This window comes from Sciurus vulgaris (genome assembly GCF_902686455.1).
Source record: "Sciurus vulgaris genome assembly, chromosome: 3".
Taxonomy (NCBI): Eukaryota; Metazoa; Chordata; class Mammalia; order Rodentia; family Sciuridae; genus Sciurus; species Sciurus vulgaris.
Window position 1 is genome coordinate 36515347 of NC_136463.1, and position 23013 is coordinate 36538359.

A 23013-nucleotide genomic window follows, 5' to 3' on the forward strand; every position below is an offset into this window, starting at 1 on the left:
GTTTGCTGAATAAACAAATGAAACCCTAAAACAAAATGGACTTGGCTCGTGGATACTTGGCTAAATTAGGCAAACTGAAAAAGGCTCTTGAACACATTTGTTCCTCAGATTCTGAATGCTTTTTGCTGGGTTTTTAGCGAGGAATCCTACCTTCTTGAAATGATTCTTTTTAAGTAACTGCCATTTGCGTATAAAGGAAAAAACTGAAGGAAGCTTCAGGCTCTAATGAGAGCAGACAAATTAGAGACACCGTAAGTCTCTGTGAAGTGTTTAAGACCTCTCTGAAAGTGTAAATTAAAATGCTGTGATTGGTGATTAAATATTTTAGTTCATGTTAATTTTTCATAAAGTGATAAACACCTTATTTAAACATTTTCCTTTCTATTACAAAATTTAAAAATACATAAACAGAACGGCATAAAGAACCCCATCTCCTCATCATTAACTTTGCCAATTACCCATTCGTGGTTACTCTGATTTCATCGATATAAACTACTTTCAACTTAAGCTTTATGACAATCAGCCTTTTGCCTAGTGCTCCCCAATTAGTTTATAATTACCACCAACTTCTTAGTTTGGAGAAAACTCCCACTCAGAAGGTGGAAGTTTTGAGCCAAAATATGACATTTGACATGGTTGCAGCTGCTAAAAATGTGTCTCCATTAAAGTCAGATGAAGAAGATAAGCTCAGTCTCAGCCTCCAATGGGACACAGAGGTTGCATTTTTTTCTTTTAAGTATAAAAGTGCAACTCTCCATCACCACACTCCCTTCTATGCTCCCTTCTCTCTCCCTGTCTCTGCTGTCTGTCTGTCTCTCTCCACACACACACACTCCCTCATGGAGTAAGGACCCTAGTGAAGAGTGCGTACCCAGACACACTCATTTGGTCACCAGCACTCACACCCATCTCCCAGTTTCTCCACTCACACTCTGAAGGAACTCGAAGGCAAAGACACAGGGCAAAATAAACACTCCAACAAATTGATTCTAGGGAACAGACCTTTATACCTCTTTTCGTTTTTATGGCTTAAGATGGTGCAAAAATGTTACTTACTCCCTAAACAGTGATTAGTCTCTGTAATGTAACATAGCAGATACTTTCTAAATCCTTTTAGCCTTCTCCCCCTTACTGGAAAGATCATCATTTTTTTTTTTTTTATTTCAAAGTGGATTTAATAAAGAAAAGGAGTGCTGTTAAAGTAATACGTGAGGCTTTGACATTAAGCAGCGCAACCCTGCGGAGTCGGCAAGAACAGGCTCTCTAATCTCCAGTGATTTATAGAGCTCTTCCTTCATCTCTGTACTTGGGGAGGGCCAAAAAGTTTAGAGACAGCCTGGCGTCCCTCTTACTCCACACCACTAACTCCTGCTGGCCAGTCTGCCTGCTGAAACTTTTAACTCTTTAGCTGCCACTCAAACACACACCCATTAAAGTCAGTTTATTTGCTTTCAGAGGACAGAGTGGGCTCATTCTGCAGTAATGGACATGGAGATAAACATCTATGCCTGATGCTGAGATATAATAAGCAAAGAGCAAAAAAACCCTTAAAATCTAACTGGGCTCCTTTGAAGATGTGTGGAAATGATCGGAAGAGAAGCTGTGTGAGAAACTGTGTGAGTGTGAATTTACAGAGTCAGCACCCCCTCTCCCACCTAATGCTCAGGACTTGGAAATATAACTCAAGGTCAAAGTTCCACAACATGATAAGAAGTCAGACAATATGAAGAGTCTGCTGTAAGTTGTTCCCACAAGTGGTCCAAGGGGTGGGACAGAAGGTGCATTAGTACTGGGCACCGACCAAGAAGCAGTATGCATGGCCAGGGCAGCTGGGCCAGTGTGGTCCTTCTGAAAATGGGAGGAATTAAAGGAGTCATGCTATGAACCAACACTGGTCATCTTAAATATTTTATTTGTTGATAGATAAATACTAGGAACATGTTTCTTCCCTTCACCCCCATCTTTCAAAACCCAAATCTCCAGAGCCAAGGCCACCTTCAACACAAGGAACCCAAACACACCGGCCACAACCTAGGCCAAGCCAGGACTTCACAGACCTCAGTACAGTGCTTTTGCTCAGTGGCAAGGATTGGCACATGGGACTGGTAGCTCCCTTCTGGGAATCTCTGCACTGAAAACATCCAGGGAAACTTCTTGGTGCTCTGGTGGGCACACTTTGTGGTTGCCACATACTGGCTTCTTGTTTCTGTTAGTCAGATGAGGAGGCTCTCCTCCTATGCCACCAGGAGGAAAGAACTCAGCTTAGTGAAGGTCTTGGGCTGAACTGCATCTTTTAAACGATTAGAGCATGACATCTGCCAAATGGCTGGGAATCTGAAACAGGAGGTGCATGCCATCTAAGGCCAGGACAATCTGTAGCAGAGATGGCCCAGGAAAAGCCCTTGTACTCGATAACCTTGGGCCCTTGCTGCCTGGCCTGCTCCTGACAAAGATACAGAGCCCTACTTTAAGAGGCTTTCTAGAATCAAGTACAAGTGTCAAGAAGACTGACAAAGATCAATACTACATACTTCAGGGCTGGCAAATGGCAAGTCAAGGTCACAAAATTCACAACGGATAGTAGCAACAGCAAGCAGTCAAAGGCCTTGCTTTTTCACTCTCCACAGCCCATGTAACTTCATGGATTCAAGCAGCTGGCTGAGTACCTCATCTGAAGAAGAGGCTGGGGAGGAAACTGAGGCAGAGGCAGGAGGCAACTTGCTTTAGCACCCACAGCCAGCTGGTGAGAAAGTCAGCCCCAGAGCCCAGACATCTGACCCACAGTCCATTACCCCCTGAGGACAAGTGACAGTGAGGTAGAGCTGTGGAGATATCAGACGGGAGTTTGAATCCAGGTTCTCCCGCAACTAGAGGACAGTTGGTAAGTTACTCAATCTCTAAAGATCCGCTTACTTCTCAGGATGATAATTATGCGATCTATAAGACTGTGAAGATTACATGGGAGAATGAGCAAAAGCACCAAGAACAGTACACCTCACACAGAGTGTGCACTGAAGGAATGTTAATATTTTATTGTTTTATGACTATTTTTTTGTCAGAGTCATAGGCTGGTCCCACTCAAGTGGAAGGCCTACTAACAAGTGCACTCTTCTGGAACAGCATGTGGCCCTCGAGCTGAGTCCAAGCTGCTCTAAGCCAAGGCCGTATTGTATGGCAGACCATCTTCCCTGTGGCAGCCCGCCGCCATATGCTTCCTGATTTCCGCCACAGCGTGTACCACATTCGGTTGTAATTCATCTCTACAGAGGTCTGTTCCCCCACTAGATAGAGCTCTTTAGGGCTAAAGACAGGGCGTATTCCTAGCTGCATGTCTAGTGTCTGGCTTAGGTGGCCCCTGAGCATTTCTGAGTGAATGAATGAATGAATGAATGAATGAATGAATATAGTTTGAAAGGCCTAGAAAGCATTCTTAGTCTTTCCTTGTTCTGGCCAAGGTTTGTCGCAATATGCTGTCTTCTCACTCTGGAAAGCTCAAGACAGAGTTTAGAGACCAAACATATTTACAGTCCAAACTTCTCTGACAGTGACCCCCCTCTGGCTGCTCCCGGAGGCACTTTCACAAGGTTGTGAAGTGGGTAGTTAACTGACCCCTTCTCGCAGCACCCACAGATCCTGGCACATGGTTAGTACTCTCTGTTGGTGTGAAAATCCCTATTATGCCATGTTAGTTTTTGGTCTCACACCAAACAGCAGCATGCTAATGTGAGAAAATCTGGAGGAACCCCATGAAGGTCAAATTGTCAATGGCCTCCAGGGTCATAAACACCAAGTCACTTTCCTACCCTGCTGCCCATTTTCCAGGCTCCACCACCCAGAGGCCCTTCCACCAGCCAGTCACCTCCGACACAGGAGGAGAAGCCTAGCTACTCCTGCTTCATCTGGTCACAATGACTTTCAGATGCAGATTCAGAGAACTTGGAGGCAAGAGGAAACGTGTCACATTCCCTCCTGTGCAGGCTCACCAAGGACCAATTGCAGACTGACCCTTTGAATAGTGCAAAAGCTGCTTTGTAGAACCCTGTTGGTGCATGCTGGGAACTCTTCGGAGAAAACTTTCCATCAGTGATTCCTTTGTTACTTTGTTACACATTTCCCAGTAACAAAGGTGTCACGATATTCTGACAGCCAATGCCTGGTGCTGGTTTAAGCTTGAGGTTTCAAAATACATAAAGTTAAATGAATTTTTCAATATTCACTTAACATTATTTATTTATTAAACAAACTTACCAAGTCTTAAAAATCAAAAACTCAAAAAGCAATTGGGGGAGGGCTAGAATTTATTGGCTGAAAGAGGACTCACCCAGAACAGGGGCCAGGAAAGGGTAGGAAGACGTAAGAAGCAGGGTCCTGCAGGCTCTTTACCTTTGGGAAACTGCAGATCCCAGCTCCCAGCTCCTAGCCTCTCCTCTCCTGGAAAAACAAGCCTTATCGGCCACCCACAGTACTTCAGTTAGTAAAAGGGCTCAGGAATGTAAATCACACTGGGGTGAAGTGTGATCCTAATTTGCACTTAATCAAAGCCAATTAGAGGTACATTATTTACACAAAGCCCATGCATCTCAATTATGCCTAGTACAATCCAAGACAGTTTTGAGTTCAGACCTTAATTCTGCTTAATTAGAGAAGTAAACATTTTCACTGAGTCAATCCTCTAGTCTAGTCCAGAGCCTATGGGTAAACTGAACCAAGCATGCAGAGCTTTTCACTTGAGGGCCAAGAAAGTGTAACTGACACCTGTTGAAAATGTGCAGAAAACAAAGATAAGTATTCAGACCTGGGGGAGAGCCTAGGCTGGCAAAACAGCAGTCCTCGTTCTCATACACATTTCGTCCCACCTACTCTGCCATGCCTAAATATTAATATTTCCCCCTCTTCCTTTTCTGTGTCTTAGTAAGAAAAAAAAAAAAAAAAAAAAAAAAAAAAAAACAAAAAACCAGCCTAGGAAGACAGGCAAAGCAGAGAATTCAAACTCAGCCCTTCAGTGACACTGTTCATGTCCCTGGTTCACAGGGTCCCTGGTCTGTAGACACTGAGGCAGTTTCAGGGTAGCTGATTTGAATCACTGGGAGGCAAGAGAGGCCCCGGGGTTAGCATGAGTTAGGTCACAAGACAGCAGCACACTCTGAGACCAAGGGCAGGAACCTAGGACAACAAAGCTTCAAGAAGCCAGGTGGCCAGGAGAGGGCTTTCAGAACTTCACTCACCCTCTGTTCAACAAATAGGTGTGAAGCCTTAGCTCGGTGCCAGGGAGGCATCTGCTGCCCCTTCTAAGGAGGCTCAGGGCCCTTGCTTCATGCTCTCCTAGCAAGGACCTCCACAGCTCTTCTGAGGATTCTTCTTCTCTACCTGCTTGGCCTCAGGGCATCAAATGAAAGTCCAGGTGGGTCAAAAAGCCAGATAGAGTGACGCCTGAACAGAAGAGGGAAATGCAGCCGTGGACTGCCTGCTAATGGCAGGAGCAAAGGCAGCCCAGAGGTCCAGATCTAGTGCCCAGAGTATAATCAAAGGTGCCCAATTGTGTCAGCTCACGTTCCCACTGCTTAAAAGTCAATTTAGTTTTCCAGCCATATTTTGATACAATTGCTCTCTAAATTAACCTGGCCATCCCTGCCTTATCTCTGCCTCCCCACAAATAGGTAAAGAGAAGGAGAATGAAAATAATATGAAGTGCCTGGCACAGAGTGGGTGCTTAAACATCTGAAGGATCAGTTGTAGAAATCCACAACTAACTGCATTTATCATTATTTTTCTAACGCTGGCATTTGTATTACAATGTTAATAAGCCTGTGGTGGTGCACGCCTATAATCCCAGTGGTCTAGGAGGCTGAGGCAGGAGGATCACAAGTTCAAAGCCAGTCTTAGCAACTCAGCAAGGCCCTAAGCAACTCACAGAGACCCTGTCTCTAAATAAAATACAAAAAAGGACTGGGAATGTGGCTCAGTGGTTAAGAGCCTCTGGGTTCAACCCCCAGTACAGATAAAAATAAAATAAAATAATAAAATGATAAAATCTCTGAAGGAACTGGGTAGGACCATTGAATGTCTATTCACCTAATTGTTTTCAATACATAAGAAATAAATGTATATAAATAATGGAGGGAAATAACCATTACAACTTCTAGATTACAACATCATAGCATCACAGTGTTATTTAGATACAACAAGCCAAGCACTGCTTTATTTTTAATTTTAAGAGGGAAAATTATAGTCCATAAATATATACATGTGTTTCCACTTATTAAAGATCATTTAATTACATATTTAGGATCTGGGAACTTCTCGGTATGAAAAGTTTTACCTCAATAAAAAATGTTTAAAAATTCACATTTTAGGTACATAAAGAAATGATACAATTTGACCAACTTATTAAATTAGGATAGAAGTGAAAATACTAGTGTTTGAGTTTCCTAAAAGGAGGTGTGGAGAAGTCTGGAAGGGTTGGGCACAGTACCCTCAGCCAACGACTCCCCTCCTTTTCATTCAACCCAATTCCTCTATTTTATTAGCAAGGACCAATTGAAACGTAACTTCCTTGAAGTCGCCATAGGTCAAGCTAGGGAATTTTCCCTCGCTGACACAGGAAGTCACATCTGACTAACAGTAAACCAACGTCCCCAAAGATCTTGCCTTTGAACTCTTTCAGCACAGTAAAATGAACTGGGTTTCTGTTTCTGAATATTATCCAAATATTGCACTTTTTCCAAGCATCACACTCTTAGAAGTTACTAGTGTGGACCTTTGGGGAAAACCTCTTATTAGACGTTCATCTCTTCCCACCTTTTCCAACTCCAACCAAAGCTCAGGAAAACGTTCTTATTGGTAAAGTATTTCCAAAGTAGCAAAAAGGAAATTTTGCAATTATGAGGTTTGTTTTTTCCTGGAGAAAATTTCATTCTAAACCTGAGACCAATTATGAAGAAATGTAACAAAAGCATGTATGAATGCATTCTTTGCACTTTAAAAAGCATTTTCTCACATTGATTCATTTGATCTTATTAGATGTATATGAAAATTGAAGAGGTCAAGACAAACTGTTTGGTTCAAAGTGCTATAGTTGTAGTGAGGTCTTCTAAATCCAAATTCAGTGTTCCTTTCACTGTACTAAACAACCTAAATTGAAAGAGTTGTTTAGAAAAAAAGTTCTTGAACATCTGTTATGTGTACAACATTCCTGTGGAAAGGAAGTAACAGAAAAGAAGAGTAAATGTTTATCATGAGAACAAGTTTTAAAAACACTCTATGGCAAAAATATCACAAATGTGTTACAAGGTACTGGCAAATTTAAAAAAATGCTATATATGTATCAAATAAAGAGCTAATGTGCTTAGTCACAGAAAGTGCTTCCAAATCAATATGAATAATACCCTAATGAATATGAATCAATAGGAATACCCTAATAGAAAAATGGGGAAAGAAACATAAACAGAGAATGAAATAAATATGGCATTTAATTATATTAAAAGATGTACAATACCAGTCTATGAGAAATGCAAATTAAAATTACAATGAAACAACACCTTGAATCTCCTCCCCATTGGCAATGACTGAAAAATCTGATAACACTCACTGGCAGGGTGCTGAGAAACAAGCACTATATATCACGTTGTGGGAGTATAAATTAGTATAGTAACTACTATGGGAAATTTAATTACAAAATTACAAAAAAATCCTGAGGTCACATATCTTTTGATCTGGGAATTCTACTTCTAGGAACTAACTATACAATTGGCTAATTGTGTACAATTTTGTTATTGTAAAATCACACAAATGCCCAAAGATGTAAAATATTTACACTAGCACTATTTACAATGAAAAATAGAGGCTGCTAAGTAAATTTTGGAAAACTACATTATCTCTAAAAATAAGAAGGATATTCTTTAAGTATTAAAAAGGGAAAAATCTCTAAGATATACTGACATAAGAAAAGAGTGTACTCATGAGAATATACATATATATTCATAAGAAGGTATTTGGAGGGAGGGATACCTCTTGCTGAGCACTTACATACACACGCAGTAGTAGGAATATTTTCATATTAATATGACTTTTGTTTCAAATACCAAGAAGTTTTGACACCTATCACTTCATCAAAGGTATACAACCACATACCAAGGTAAGTACTGTTGTTCCTTCTAGTTACACAGATCTACCCAAGCTCAGAAAACATTGTCACTTGCCCAGGGCAAAATCTTTCAGGACAGAGTTGTAATTCAAACTTAGATCTTGACTCCAAATTAGATATTCTTTATACTAGGTTAACTACCGCACATCCTTTTCCAGAAACAAATCTGATCACTCCCCTGCAAGCTGGATTCAGTGGCACTCAATGGACTCTTGGACTTAAAAAAACTATAACTGCCTTTGAGGTGGACTATTGGTCACCTCTGCATCTATCACAAGAGGAATTGCAAGTAATTAGAATGTGCACAAACTCCTGTTTCTTAAAACGATGCATATCTTCTTTTATTCAGTGGGAAGATGGAGTGGGGGTGTAGCTCAGTGGTAAAGCACATGCTTAGCATGTGTGAGGCCCTGAGTTTGATCCCCAGCACCACATTAAAATAAAAATAAAAATGAATGGAGGGGCTGGGATTGTGGTCAGTGGTAGACCACTTGCCTAGCATGTTTGAAAAACTGGGTTTGATTCTCAGCATCACATAAAAATAAAAATAAAGGTTCATCCACAACTAAAAAAAAATCTATCTATCTATCTATCTAAAATGAATGGAAAGCACTCACTTATGTAGGAGGGCAGGGAAGAAAACCGAATCAAAAGTAGGGTGGTAACCATACCACTTCCAGCCCTACTCTCACTTGTGGGGGAAATCTGGAATAATATTTCCTCTCTCTGGGCACCAGGGTCCTTCAGTGTGAAGTAGGGGGCTTGGACTGTAAGGGCTCTGAGGTCCCTTACTGCTCTACTCTTTGTTGGACTAGCAGGTTTCTTGAGTTCTGCTGACAGTGGGGAAAGACTCATTAGAGATATGAACATTTAACTAAAGGAAGAACTCAGCTCTGGAGCCAGGCTAAATAAAGGGTTAACACAGAGAGGGACCAGCAGAGGGAGGAAGCCAGTCAGAGGAGGCTTAGCACTGCCCAGTCATTCAGGAAGCCTGCAGCAGCCAAGCCCAACTTGGCTTGTGGTTACCTGCCTGGCTTTTATTTTTTTATTTTTCACTCAAGCCAAGGGACCAATGCCACCTCACCACGGAGGCCCAATGGCTTGGCCCACTATTTTAAACATGGTTTGTGGCCTACGCCAGGATGGACTGAACAACTCTGTGTCCTCCAATCCCTTAGAGGGATTAAGACTGAATGTAACATATGCTTATCCCAATGGCAGTGATGGGGACTAATGAACAGACATTGGGCCACAGCAAAATTAGACCCATAGTTTTTCTAAAAATATCTTCCACTAAGGGCCCAGGGTCGTTTGTACAATGCAAAGTGGTGTTGGCTCTCTTAGTCACTGCAGGCTAGGCAGAAGCAATCATTCAAGAAGAACCCAAATGGTAAGGAGTGAAACGCAGCGCCCTGCTCACACGTCTGCCACAGGGAACAAGTGACTGAAGAAAAGGGAAAAACTACCCAAGAGTTTCTGTTCTGTTAGGTGTATTTGTCTATCCTAGGTTGCCTTAGAGAGAGAGAGAGAGAGAGAGAGAGAGAGAGAGAGAGAGAGAGAGAGAGAGAGAGAGAGAGAAGAAGGGAGGAGGAAGGGAGGAAGGGAGGAGAGAAACCCACAGAGATTTATTGAAATATAATTCACTGGATGTGATAGCACATGCCTATAATCCCAGTGACTCAGGAGGTTAAGGCAAGAGAATCACAAGTTCAAGGCCTGCCTCAGCAACTTAACAAGACCCTATCTCAAAAATAAAATAAAAAGAGCTGAGCTCACTGGTAAAACACCCCTGGGTTCAATCCTCAGTACCAAAAAAAAAAAAAAGAAAAAAATAAGAAGAAGAAGAAGAAGAAAATTCACCTATTACATACTTTACCCTCTTAAAGGGTACAATTCAATGGCTTTTAGTGTGTGATAGAACTGTGTGAACATCTATTCTAGAACATTTTGATTACTAAAGAAATACTGTACCCCTTAGCTATCACTTCCCAGTCTCCCCATGCTCCTAGCCCTAGGCAATTACTAATTTATTTTCTGCCTCTATAGATTTGCCTATGGAGGACATTTCATGTAAATGGAACTGTACAATACGCTGCCCATTGAGAATGGCTTCTACCAGTTACAAATATTTTCAAGGTTCAACTACACTGTAGCTTGAATAAGCATTTTACTCCTTTTTATGAAACAATATTCCACTATATGGACATACCACACCTTGTTTATCCATTAATCTGTTGAGGGGTAGCTGGGTTTTCTCCATCTTTGGATTACTGTGAATTATGCTGCAACAAATATTGATGCACGGCCATCTGTGTCACTGCTTTCAATTTCTTTGGATACATCATTCATAGGTCAACAGGCATTTGTTTCCACATTTTGTCCATTATAAACAATGCTGTTATGCACATTTGTTTACAAGTTCTTATGTGGACATGTTCCCATTTCTCTTAGGTATATACCTAGCTGTGGGATTGCTACACCGCATGGTAATTCTGTTTAACTATCATATGGTAATTCCGGTAATTTCTAAGGAATTTCCAGAGAGTTTGCAAAGGAGGTGAACCACTTTACATTCTGTGCAGGAGAGGATGAGGGTTACAACTTGTCCACATCCTTGTCAACGCTTACTAGCACCTCTCTTTTTCCTTATTGCCATCCTAGAGGGTGCCAAGTTGTACCTCAAGATGGCTTTGAACTGAGTATCTTTGATGGCTAATGATGCCAAACATCTTTCTAAGTATATGCTGGCCATTTGTATATCTTCTTTGGACAACTATCTATTTGAATCCTTTGCCTGTTTTTATGTTTATTTTATATTTTTTAAATATCTTTATTTTATTTATTTATTTATTTATTTATTTTTATGCGGTGCTGAGGATTGAACCCAGTACCTCATGCATGTGAGGCAAGCGTTCCACCACTGAGCTACAATTTTGATGATGTTCAGTGTACCCGTTTTTTTTTTCTTTCCTTTTTTGTTTGCATTTGGTGTCATAGCTAAGAAACCATTACCTGATCCACAGTCACAGAGATTTACACCTACATTTTCTTCTGAGTTTTATAGTTTTAGCTTTTACATTTAGATCTTTGATCAATTTTAACTGTTTGCTGTCATTGTTATTGTTATGTTTGATTTTGGCACTGGGGATGGAATGTAGGGCCTTATTCATGCTAAGCATGTGTTCTCCCACTGAGTTATACTACCAGCCCTGAGCTCATTTTTAAATATAGTGTGAGGTAGGGTCAAACTTTATCCTTTATGGGTGGGATATACAGTTGTCCCATTATCACTTGTTGAAAAGAATTGTCTTGGTGACCTTGTTGAAATTGAGGCCTCTAACTTCATGATCCTTTTCAAAATTGTTTTGTATCCCTTAAATTTACATAGGAAATTTAAGATCAACTTGTGAATTTCTGCAAATAAGTCATCTGGGACTTTGATAGGGATAGGGCAGAATTTGTAGATCAGTTTGGGAAGTAATAACATCTTACCACCAATGTTGTCTTGTGAGTTATAGACACAAGATAGTTTTTCATTTTTTAGGTCTCCTGGTATTTCTTCTGTTTTGTCATTTTTAGAGTATATAGTTTGCACTTTTTTTGTTGTTAAATTTATTCCAAAGCATTTAATCCTTTTCAATGCTATTATAAATGGAATTGCTTTCCTAGTTTAACTTTAGTTTGCTCACAGAAATACATGTGATTTTTATATATTGGTATTATATAGAGCGACCTTGCAGAATAGGCTGCTGTCTATAAGGTTCTGTACCTAAGACTATGAGGAAAACTACTAAGTATTGTGATGGTTTTGTACTGTATCAGCTTAGCTAGGCTAAAATATATTTTGACAATTCTCCTTCCTGTATAATTATGAGTTGGGGGTTAGCTACATGAAAAACTTGTGAGCCATCTGGAAGGTAGAAGTATGGCAGTAATGAGTATACTCTGAAGGATAAATGGGCCACTGTATGTACTGTTGCTGATGTGCTGGCCAACCTGCCAGGCCCGGATAGCCCTGCAGCTCTCACCAGATATCCTCCTTCAGAGTCTCTGTGTCCTGGGCCAGTTGCATGTGCAGCTCTGTAGTGAAGAGGGCCAGTCCCACTGCAGGGCAGACTCCTATTTTATCCAGGCTAGTTGCATTGAGACACACCCATGGGCTCCAGTGTGTCCTTTCCTCTGCCACTTTGCATTGAGTTTTCTTCCCAGCTTCACCCTGACTTACCTTCAGGCCCATCAGGAGAATCAAAAGCAATGAAGAGAATTTTTTTCCTTTCCTTTTTTTTTTTTTTTTTTTTTTTGCAGTGCTGGGGACTGAACCCAGGACCTTGTGTGGGCTAGGTTAGCACTCGACCACTGAGTTACATCCTCAGCCCAAAGGTAACAGAATTTGTTAACTCCCACAATAACATAAGATCAAGCATAAGTCTAATCCCTACAATGAGTCATTTATCAAATACATTTATAAATATCAAATACACTTAACTTTTTAAAGTTATTATGAATGGAGTTTTTTTTTTTTTTCCATTTCAGAGAGTTATATAGATGGTAAATAGATGTAATAGTATATAGATGGTAAATTAATTTTTACATATTGATCTTATATTTTGATTCTTTGTTAAACTCTAAGTTACAGTAACTTTTTAAAAACAAAATTTTCATATAGATAGTTATGCTATGTACGAGAATAGTTTTATTCCTTTTCTTCCAATTGGGATGCTTTTGGCTAGACCCTTGAGTACTTGGTTGGAGAGAAATGATGAGAGTGGATATCCTCGCTTTGTTCCTGCTCTTAGGGAAAGCATTCCATTTTTTTCCACTATATATGATGTTCGCTATAGGTTTTTCACAGAGCAGAACATCAAAGTGCTGAATAACAGATGAGAAACAAATTTTAAAAGCAGAGGCAAAAAACAAATTACATTCAGACAAAGAATATGCTGACTTCTTGTAAGAATCAATGAAAGCCAGAATGACATCTTTACACTACTCTATGCTTTTTTTTAAAAAAAAAAATATATCATACTCTTTAAAATAAAGATGAAATAGACATTTTCAGACTAATAAAAACTGAGACAATTCTAGCTAGCATATAGGTATTTCAGGAAATGGTAAAGGAAATCTACAGGCTGAAGGAAAACTATGAAAAACTGAAACTATGATCTACACAAAGTAAGAACATTGGGAACTGAACTAAAACAAGATATAAGCCAAAAAAGAGTACATGGGGTACAACAAGGCACGGGAGAAGGGGCAGGAGTTCCCTAGCATGACAGTGAAGAGAAATCTTAAATGATGATCTGTTTCAGGTATAAAGGCCAACGAGTTCAGATTGGGACAGATATCAAGAGATAAGGCAAAAGCGATCAAAACCCAATTTATCTGAACAGGGGCAGATCTAGTTTTGGGTAGCCTGAAACCTACAAAATAAAGGAGTTCCCACTAAGAAAAAGAAAGCCAAAATTGAGATAAAAATATGAAAGTAATTTCTACTTAAAATGAGGGGAGATCATTAAAATGATATATTTTTAAAGTTTAAAAACAGAATAATTATCAACAAATGCTGAAAAATTACCTAGTTTTTAAAAAATTAACTGTGCACGAATATTTGATTTTTTTTCTTTTAATTTTGGCTGCATATTCACAGATTCCTTCTGTACACACATAATTTTGTGGCAATTTCCTAAAGAAAAAAGAAGGTATTACTGATTTTCCTTTAAAAATAATTTGAAGAGAGTCTTTCAACCAACAGTGCTTGGGAACTCTGGATATATATATGTAGAAAATGAAGTTGTATACATACCTAACACCATGTACATGTACAGGAATCACGTCAAAATGGATTAGTAATGGATTACTAAATGTAAAGCTGAAACTACAGAATTACTAGAAGATAGCACGGGGGGGGGCAACTTCATGACAAGGGCTCTAGTAATGATTTCATAGATATGACATCAAAGCACAGAAGTCAAAAGCAAAAACAGACAAATTGGACTACATGGAACTTAAAACCCATGCAGCAAAGGAAATAAAATTGAAAAGGCAAACTACAGCGGGGTACGGTGGCACACACCTGTAATCCCAGTGGCTCTGGATACTGAGGCACAAGGATCACAAGTTCAAAGCCAGCCTCAGCAACTTAGTGAGACTCTGTCTCAAAATAAAAAATAAAAATGCCTGGGATGTGGCTCAGTGGTTAAGTGCCCCTTGGTTCAATCCCCAGTACCAAAAACCAAAACAAAACAAAACAAAACAACAGAAAAAGAAAAGGCAAACTACAGAATGGGAGAAATTTGCACACCATATATCTGAAAAAGAAATAGTATTCAAAATATATAAAGAACTCCTACTACTCAACAACCACCAATAAACTAAATAATTCAATTTAAAAACTCCATCAAGGACTCAAATAGCTTTTATATCTAATAATATACATAAATGGCCAAAAGGCATATGTAACCACTAATTTCAGGGAAATGCAAATCAAAATCACAATGATATATCACTTAGCACACATTAGGACAGCCAACGTGGAAAAAAAAAACAAAAACAGGTAAAAAAATCAAACAAAAAGTGCTGGTAGTGGTGTGGAGAAATTGGAACCTGTGTGCCTTGGTGGGATGTAAAGTGGAAAAGCTGCTACAGTAAACAGGATGGAAAGTCCCCCTAAAATAAAAAATAGAAATATAATATAATCCAGGAATTTCACTTATGGGTATATATCCAAAAGAAATGAGAACAGAATTTGAAGAGATATTTCCACACCATGTCCACTGCAGCATTGTTTGCAACAGCCCAGATATGGAAGCAACCCAAATGTCCATCCGTGACAAATGTATAAAGAAAATGTGATATATTTTACAAGGTGAAATTTTTTCAGTCTTAAAAAAAAGGGAGATTCTTCATATGCTACCATATGGATAAGTCTTGAGGTCATTATGCTAAGGGAATAAACAGTCATATAATGACAAATAACTGCATAACTCTATTTATGTATGCTATCTATGGTGGAATTTATAGAAACACTATATAGAACATGACTGCCAGGGATAGGGCCTGGGGAGGGGAAAATGTGCAGTTGTTCTTTATGGGTGTAGAGCTTTAGTTTTCAAGATGAAGAGGTTTTAGACTGGTTGCACAATAATACACACATGCTCTATTGTACCACTTAAAAATGGTTACGATGGTAAATTTTACATTATATGTCTTTCCACTACAATAATAATACTTTGAATCTGATAAAGGGGAAGCAAAAGAAAACTAAAAAATGTGGTAGTAGCAGGGGTTATTGTTTGCAAAACGAGAGGAACAGACAGAAACTCTCATGTACTATTCAATTCTGCCTTCCTAAATGGATTAAGGAATATATCCTAAAGATAACTCAAGTCTGAGTTATCAAGAATCTTTAGTTCATAGAAAATACTAATAAATGAATGAATAACAAATGCAAAACACAGAAGGATGGAAAAGCAGAAGTAGAGAGTCCTTGAGAACAAATGACTAAGGATACTGAATTGTCCGTGAATGACAGCTTACAGACTATCTGTGGCCTGAGTGACATCCACAAGTGAGTAACAGTTTCTTTCCAGGCACAAAATGTAGGACATAACATTAAATATTCAAGAGATACATGACCCAGTTTTTTTTTTTTTTGGGGGGGGGGCGGGGGCAGGGTATGGATTTTCAGTTAGCTCTGAGCACATGCAAACCTATATAGGACAGGTTCTTAGGCTTAGAGGAGAATAAAGCACAAGAGAGCAGAGTCTTCTACCCAATGGTCATATTTCAGATCAAATGGTCTTTCTTACATAGTCCTTCCTGGCTTTGTCTGGAAAATTCCATGTTTCACCTCCTTACCACTTCCCCTTGAGTTCTGAAGCAGACTGTAAGCCTGTGGGCATCTCTTGCTTCTTGCCACGGAGCACACTTTTTGGAAACGTGGCATCCATTCATTTATTCACTCACTCGCTCAACCACCAAATACAGCTAAGTGTTGGGAATTCAAAGATAAATAAAACCTGCTTCAACATGGCAACTGCTGGTAAGTGGTCTGAAATGTTCCAGGGAACCAAACAATCACTTGATTATTTTCAAAGAAATAAAAGACCTAGCATCACTACTTAATATCTTTGAAGTTACCAAACACTATGGCGATGTAAAAATTAACTTTGCTTTCCTAGTAGAAAGAAGACAAGAAGAAAAGAGCCTTGTTTTTGGAACTCTGGATCTATAAAGAAAGCATGGAGGTCCCCTTCTGAATGTATCTCTGGCTGAAGATATTTCATCCTTGGCAATGGATAAGGGTGCGTGCGTGAGGACACTGTTTATTCAAGCCCTTCTGCAATTTACAAACTGAAACAAATAATAGTGGAGACATTTGCAACTATGGAAAAAGGGTGTTTACAAAGTGGGAGAAAATAGACTAAATAGGCTTAGATTACAGAAAATTTCTGACACGACATGCGATGGTCTGCACAACAGCAGAAGGTGCAAAGGGCTGTGAGTCAGCCTTACTGTAGCAATTAGATCTTTAAAAAGATTTCCTAAATATGTCACTTTCAGAAACAGCAGCTACATGTAAGGTCATCTTGGTAAACCCTGAAGACACTGGACAGGAAAATTTTCCTAGGCCTCTTGTATCATCTCTTCACCGTTAGATACAGCTTCTCAGATACCATGTCTTGATCAAATGTTAAATCATTCAAGCCCAAGGCACTTCTCACGCTTTCCTTTGGAAACTAATTCTCCTTTCCCAAACCTTTTCTCAAATGCACCAGCCATCTCCTTTGTCCACTAATGGGCCTGCATGTGCTTGTCTCTTCCTCTTTTAAAGCCATCTGTCTCCATCACCCTTTGAACATTTCTCTTCCTAGCACTGAATATCCTAACTAACGCCCCAAGTACTACAGTAAAAACAAGATCAAATGCTAAAACACAATCCTAACTTGGTGTTACAGAAGTGTTCATATGAAAAGCATCAAATTGTTTGTTAGTGATCAAAAGTAGTGTGCCTAGAATAAACATCACTTTAAAGAAAGTGAGGACAGATTTCCCCTATTAGAACTTGACCCCAACTACAAAAGCTTTCAAATGGATTTCATATTTTTACAAAAATAAAAATCAAACAATAACTCTTAGAATTGAGAAAGGAAAATCTTTTAGCATTCCTGAAAGGTGACATTGGGCTCTCATAGATGTCTTTTTCTTTTTTTAAGTTGTCAATGAACCTTTATTTTATTTATTTATATGTGGTGCTGAGAACTGAACCCAGTGCTTCACACATGCTAAGCAAGCGCTCTGCCACTGAGTCACAACCCCAGACCAAGATGCTTGTCCTTTATGGGGGGAAAAGAGTAACTATTCCCAAGCTCAGCAAGACAAGATGTAAGTTCATAAGTACTTACTACAAAGTAGTATAGTCAAAGATTTCTTAGGATAAAGGCAAAGATCACAGTTATTAATTCTTTCTTACACAAAAGCCAGGACAGCACTGCACACCCAAACTTTGGCAAATATCCTACTTGGTTGTGAGGGAAGATGTCTAATTCATTCATTTTCATTTGCTATAAAATGAACATGTAATGATTTTAGATTTATTCTTTTTGCTAATCTGACATGAACATTATTAAATGAGTCATATACACAAATCAAAATTTTTTCTGGGATTACATAAATAGATGTGTAACTGCAAGATCTTACAATAACAATAATAACTGCTATTTAGATAGTCCTTACTTTGTGCCAACCATTGCTCTAAGCACTTTATGTATATTAACTCGATCTTTATAATAACCTTATGAGGATTCTGTCATTATCCCCCGTTATAGATGGAGAGTAGACTGGCTCTAGAATCTATGCAATTTCACTAAATACTGAAAATTGCCCTCTGAAGGGTTTGCACTAATTCATACTTCTACCAATAGGGTGTGAGTTTCTATATCCTGATCCTTAGGGTCAGTTGTACAATTTTGATATCCTAGTATTAAGTACTAAACTTTTCCTATATGGATAATCATTTGTTCATCACAATTTATTGAATAGTCCATCTTTCAGCACTGATCTGGAATGCTATCTCAGTCACAAATGAAGTTTTCACATGGATGAGGACTTTGTTCCACTGTACGTCTTTCTCTGTAACAATACCACCTGCCTTAGTGATTACAGCTTTATCATAAAATTCATTGGAGGGCTGGCTCCCACTCTTACAGTCATTGCAGCATACTGAGCTCCACAGAGCCAGCGCCGAGGCAAGTGAGAGCCAGACAGGCACTAGGCGACTCTGTGCCTCACTGAGGAAAAACAACTAAACATGGGCAAAGGAGATCCTAAGAAGCCGAGAGGCAAAATGTCATCATATGCATTCTTTGTGCAAACTTGCCAGGAGGAGCACAAGAAGAAGCACCAAGATGTTTCAGTCAACTTTTCAGAGTTTTCTAAGAAGTGCTCAGAGAGGTGGAGGATCATGTCTGCTAAAGACAAAGGAAAATCTGAAGACATGGCAGAGGCAGACAAGGCCCATTAAGAAAGAGAAATGAAAACCTATATTCCTCCTAAAAGGGAAACAAAAAAGAAGTTCAAGGATCCCAGTGCACTCAATTGGCCTCCGTCGGCCTTCTTGTTCTGTTCTGAGTATCGCCCAAAAATCAAAGGAGAACATCCTGGCCTATCCATTGGTGATGTTGCAAAGAGACTGGGAGAGATGTGGAATCACACTGCTGCAGATGATAAGCAGCCTTATGAAAAGAAAGCTGCTAAGCTGAAGGAAAAGTACGAAAAGGATATTGTTGCCTACCGAGCTAAAGGAAAATCCGATGCAAAAAAGGGTGTTGTCAAGGATGAATACAGCAAGAAAAAGAAGAAAGAGGAGGAAGATGAAAACGATGAGGAAAGAGATGATAAAGAAGATGACGAATAAGTTGGTTCTAGCAGGTTTTATTTTCTTGTCTATAAAGCATCTAATCCCCCTGTACACAATTAACTATTTTTAAAGAAAACAACTGGAATGTAAGGCTGTCTAAGATTTGTTTTTAAGCTGTACAGTGTCTTTTTTGTATAGTTAACACACTACCGAATGTGTCTTTTGATAGCCCTGTCCTGTGGTATTTTCAATAGCCATTCACCTTGCCTGGTACAGTATGGGGGTTGTAAACTGGCATGGAAGTTTAAAGCAGGTTCCTGTTGGGGCACAGCACGAATTAGTTATATTTGGGGACAGTAGTTTTGCATCTTCAGTTGTGTCTGATGCACCTTATACAAAATAATTGTTGTTCAGTTAACTGAATACCACTCTGTAATTGCAAAAAAAAAAAAAGAAGAAGTTGCAGCTGTTCTGTTGACATTTTGAATGCTCCTAAGAAAATACAATTTTTTTTATTAGTTTAAAAAAATTCAATGGAAAAAACCTGTTCTGGAGAATCTCTGCTCCTTCAGATTCACATTCTATACTTCTTCACCTTGCTCTGAGAGGCTGATGGACAGCACCACCTGGATACTTTCTTCCACAATTCAGCTAATAAGAGTCAATGGCAGAAGAATGAAGGGCAAGGTACGTCCCCCTGGGTTCCCTCACTACTGTGGTCAGGTCAGCAGGTGCTTTTCCTCTTCCGAGGCCTGTCAGGTGGACCTCTCCTATGGATAGAGTCACAGCAATATCTGGGTTCTGATAACCTTTGCAGCTCAGGACCAGGGAGGCCAAAGGCATCTTGCTTTTGCTCAGTTTGCATGATGCACCTTCCCCTGCTGGTTTCTTGCTTTTCCTAAGCTTGTTCACACCTTTGTAAATAGGTACCTCATTAACTGTAGTAAAATTCTTCTGTGTGTACCAGTGGTTTCATGCCAGGACCCCTACTGATTCAAAACTTCATCGTAGGCCAGCTGAATGTGGTGACAGTGGCACACACCTGTATCCCAGGAATCTGGGAGGCTGAGGCAGGAGGATTACAAATTCAAGCCCAGTCTCAACAATCTGGTAAGCCCTAAGCAACTTAGTGAAACCCTGTCTCAAAATAAAACAAGAAAAAGGGCTGGGGGTGAGGCCCAGAGGTAAAGTCCCCTGGATTTAGTCTCTAGTACCAAACAAACAAAACTTTATTATGATTTTCATTAGAATTTCATTTAATTTCCAGATCTGGGGACAAATGACATTTTTAAAATATGAAGTTTTCCTATCCATGAATGTGTTATTTCCATTTATTTACGTCTTTTTTCATTTCTTCAACTTTGTTTTATAAATTTGTTGCACAAGTTTTGCATTTTTTTTGTAAGAATTATTCCTGTTTCTTTGTGTTGCTGATAATTATTGCAAATAGGATCTTTTGTTCCTAGTGGGTTATTATTGGCATGTAGCAATAATAAAAAAAAGATAAAAAAATGAATTTTAATGGTTTGTTGATTCTCCTGAATTTTCTTTTTCTTTTCTTACAGTGCTAAAGATTGAACACAAGGACTTATACATGCTAGGCAAGTATTCTAACACTTAGCTATACCCCCAGGAGGCCAGTTTCTCTTAGATTTTCCATGTAGCAAATTACATCAAGAGGTCATCCAGTCCCTTTCTTTCCTTTTTTTTTTTTTTTGCAGAGCTGGGGATCGAACCCAGGGCCTTGTGCTTGTGAGGCAAGCACTCTACCAGCTGAGTCATATCCCCAGCCCTCTTTCCAATTCTTATTCTTACCTCTGGTTCTTATTTCACTGCATTGACTAGTAGTACTTCCAGTATGATGCCCAACAGAAATGTCATTAATGTTAAAACCAAGAAACTATTAACAACACTTGTCTCATTTCTCCTAGATTTCTCTTAAGTAAAACCACCCTAAATCTTAAAGTCGGTCTTCCAGTTTTCTTTTGTCTTGAAGTTGTTATATGCAAATTAAAGTGCTCAGGACTCACACTAGCCACACAGAAGTCCCGGTAACATACAGAAATGAGAAGACCTGATGATCTCAGGCTACGGTGAAACAGACTGAGGTGAGATGCGAGCCTCTGTGTGGGTAGGGCTTATTTAAAAGACGAGATTCAGCCAGTTCAATCAGTGGTTACGTGTAACCGTCAATTCATTTACTAGAAATCATGAAGATGGTCACATCAAACAGCACATGATTTACTATTTCAGCTTTTGAAACTGGGGGAAAAACATGCAGAAAAGAAATAAACAGCTTTTTTTTTTTCTTTTTAATGAATGTAATAACAGAAGAGTAATGAGGTTGGAAAACAGATGTGGACAAAGGGAAAGCCCGTGCTACAGTGTGGGCCACACAATCTGGAAAGGAATGATAAAAAAAAAAACACAAAAAAACTTTACAAGCTGTTTTGAGTCTTGAATTAAAAGGAGTAATCAAGCAAGGCTGACTTATAAAGGGTCAGGGGGTGGCATCCTGCAGCAGAGACTAAGCAGAACTCCTTTCCCTTAACCGTCCCCTGCCCAGTGAAGTCTGAGAAGAAGGACTTTCTTGAGTAGCAGCCTCTCTGACTGTATTCCTGGTCTGGTGTTTAAGAACTGCCATCTAACCTCCCTGGCCACCCGCTCCCTAGGAAGGGGCTTCCCTAATGGGTTGGCCCTTTCCAGTTTGGCTTTAGTCTCTGGCTCTTTATATTCCAACTTGGGCACCTCAGTTGACTTCTCTGACTTCCAGGTGAAATGTGTCACACGAGATAAATGTTCAAGGCTGGTTTGGGAGCACATGCACTCTTTAATTTCTTCCCACGCCTTTTTTTTTTTTTTTTTTTTAATCATGTCTGCCTCCTAGAGCCAATCAAAATGCATATAAAATCATCCCAACCAAAGCCTCACGGAGTTGCTGTTGTTTTTTAACTGCAGCACTACATATGTGGCACAGCGACATGGTGGCATGAAGGCAGGGTGCGGTAAACAAGATAAAGCCTGCTCCTGTTCCGAGACTACCCGCACAAAGATCATTTTCTTCTGCTCCTGTGGGCCTTGCTATTAATGGCGCTTTATGGTGCAATTGTCAGACACTCGTCAGTTTACCAAACTGTGTTAGTCTGTACAAAGTGTCTCCCAGAGTGGAGCTGTGAGAAAGCAGTCTGCTGCTGTTGTCTGACTCGGCCTCTGAAAGCTTTCAAACTCAACTACTGAAGTCCAGCCAGCATCTAATTTTACCCGTGAGTTCCAGGAGAGAGTAAAGCTGGTGGGAAGATTACAGAGTTCCTTGAAGCTCTGACCTACAACAGGAAGAGAGTTGTCAGCCTTCATGTCTCTCACCCTAAATCCCAAGGAAAACAACAGTGGCAGGGCATTTTATAACACGTTCCCATTGTAAAATTGCATATTTCAGAAACATGACGCTGGTTCCCTCATTTTCCATAGACCTTGTGTCAGTATAAACAGATGACCTTAAATTGAGTATTTTTACTTAAGCTTTTCAATTCCAATTTGTCTAATGTACTTGGGTTTCTCTGGATTTTCTTGTAAAACTGTGGCCATCTACTGTTTTCAAATTGGCTAATGCCGCTACACATTCAGCTCAGATCCCTGAATTAATGTCCTGGGAATCTCTGGTAATGTTAGCGGGAAATACCACAGTGATTTCAGAGCTCCAGGGGCATTCTAAGCTTTCTGTAAACAGGGAGAAAATAGGGCTTTGAAGTTAAGTCTGGGCTTTGGCATTTAGTAACTGTTTACACCCTGGGCAAGTTACTTAACTTCTGCAATACTTATCTGTAAAATGGGTGTAACAACACCTACTTTAAAGGACTGTTGTGAGGATTAACAGACAATCTAGGTGAAGCAATCTGCATCCTGCTTACCTACCATGGAAGTTCAATAAATCATGGTCATTATTATCACCATCAAGTCAGCCCAAAGTGACAGAAAGCACAGCCGCAGTCCTTTTCAGTAAAATGCCACAGAG

At 39.6% G+C, this 23013-nt stretch overlaps 1 protein-coding gene and 1 pseudogene across 2 annotated transcripts in view; one reads left to right on the plus strand and one right to left on the minus strand.

Moving 5' to 3' along the window:
* The window catches only part of BCAS3 (BCAS3 microtubule associated cell migration factor), a 568797-nt gene that overhangs the window by 91589 nt on the left and 454195 nt on the right, over positions 1-23013 (minus strand).
* Positions 13337-22137, plus strand: LOC306656356 (high mobility group protein B1-like; annotated as a pseudogene). Its single transcript has one exon. The product of its transcript is annotated as a high mobility group protein B1-like (transcript).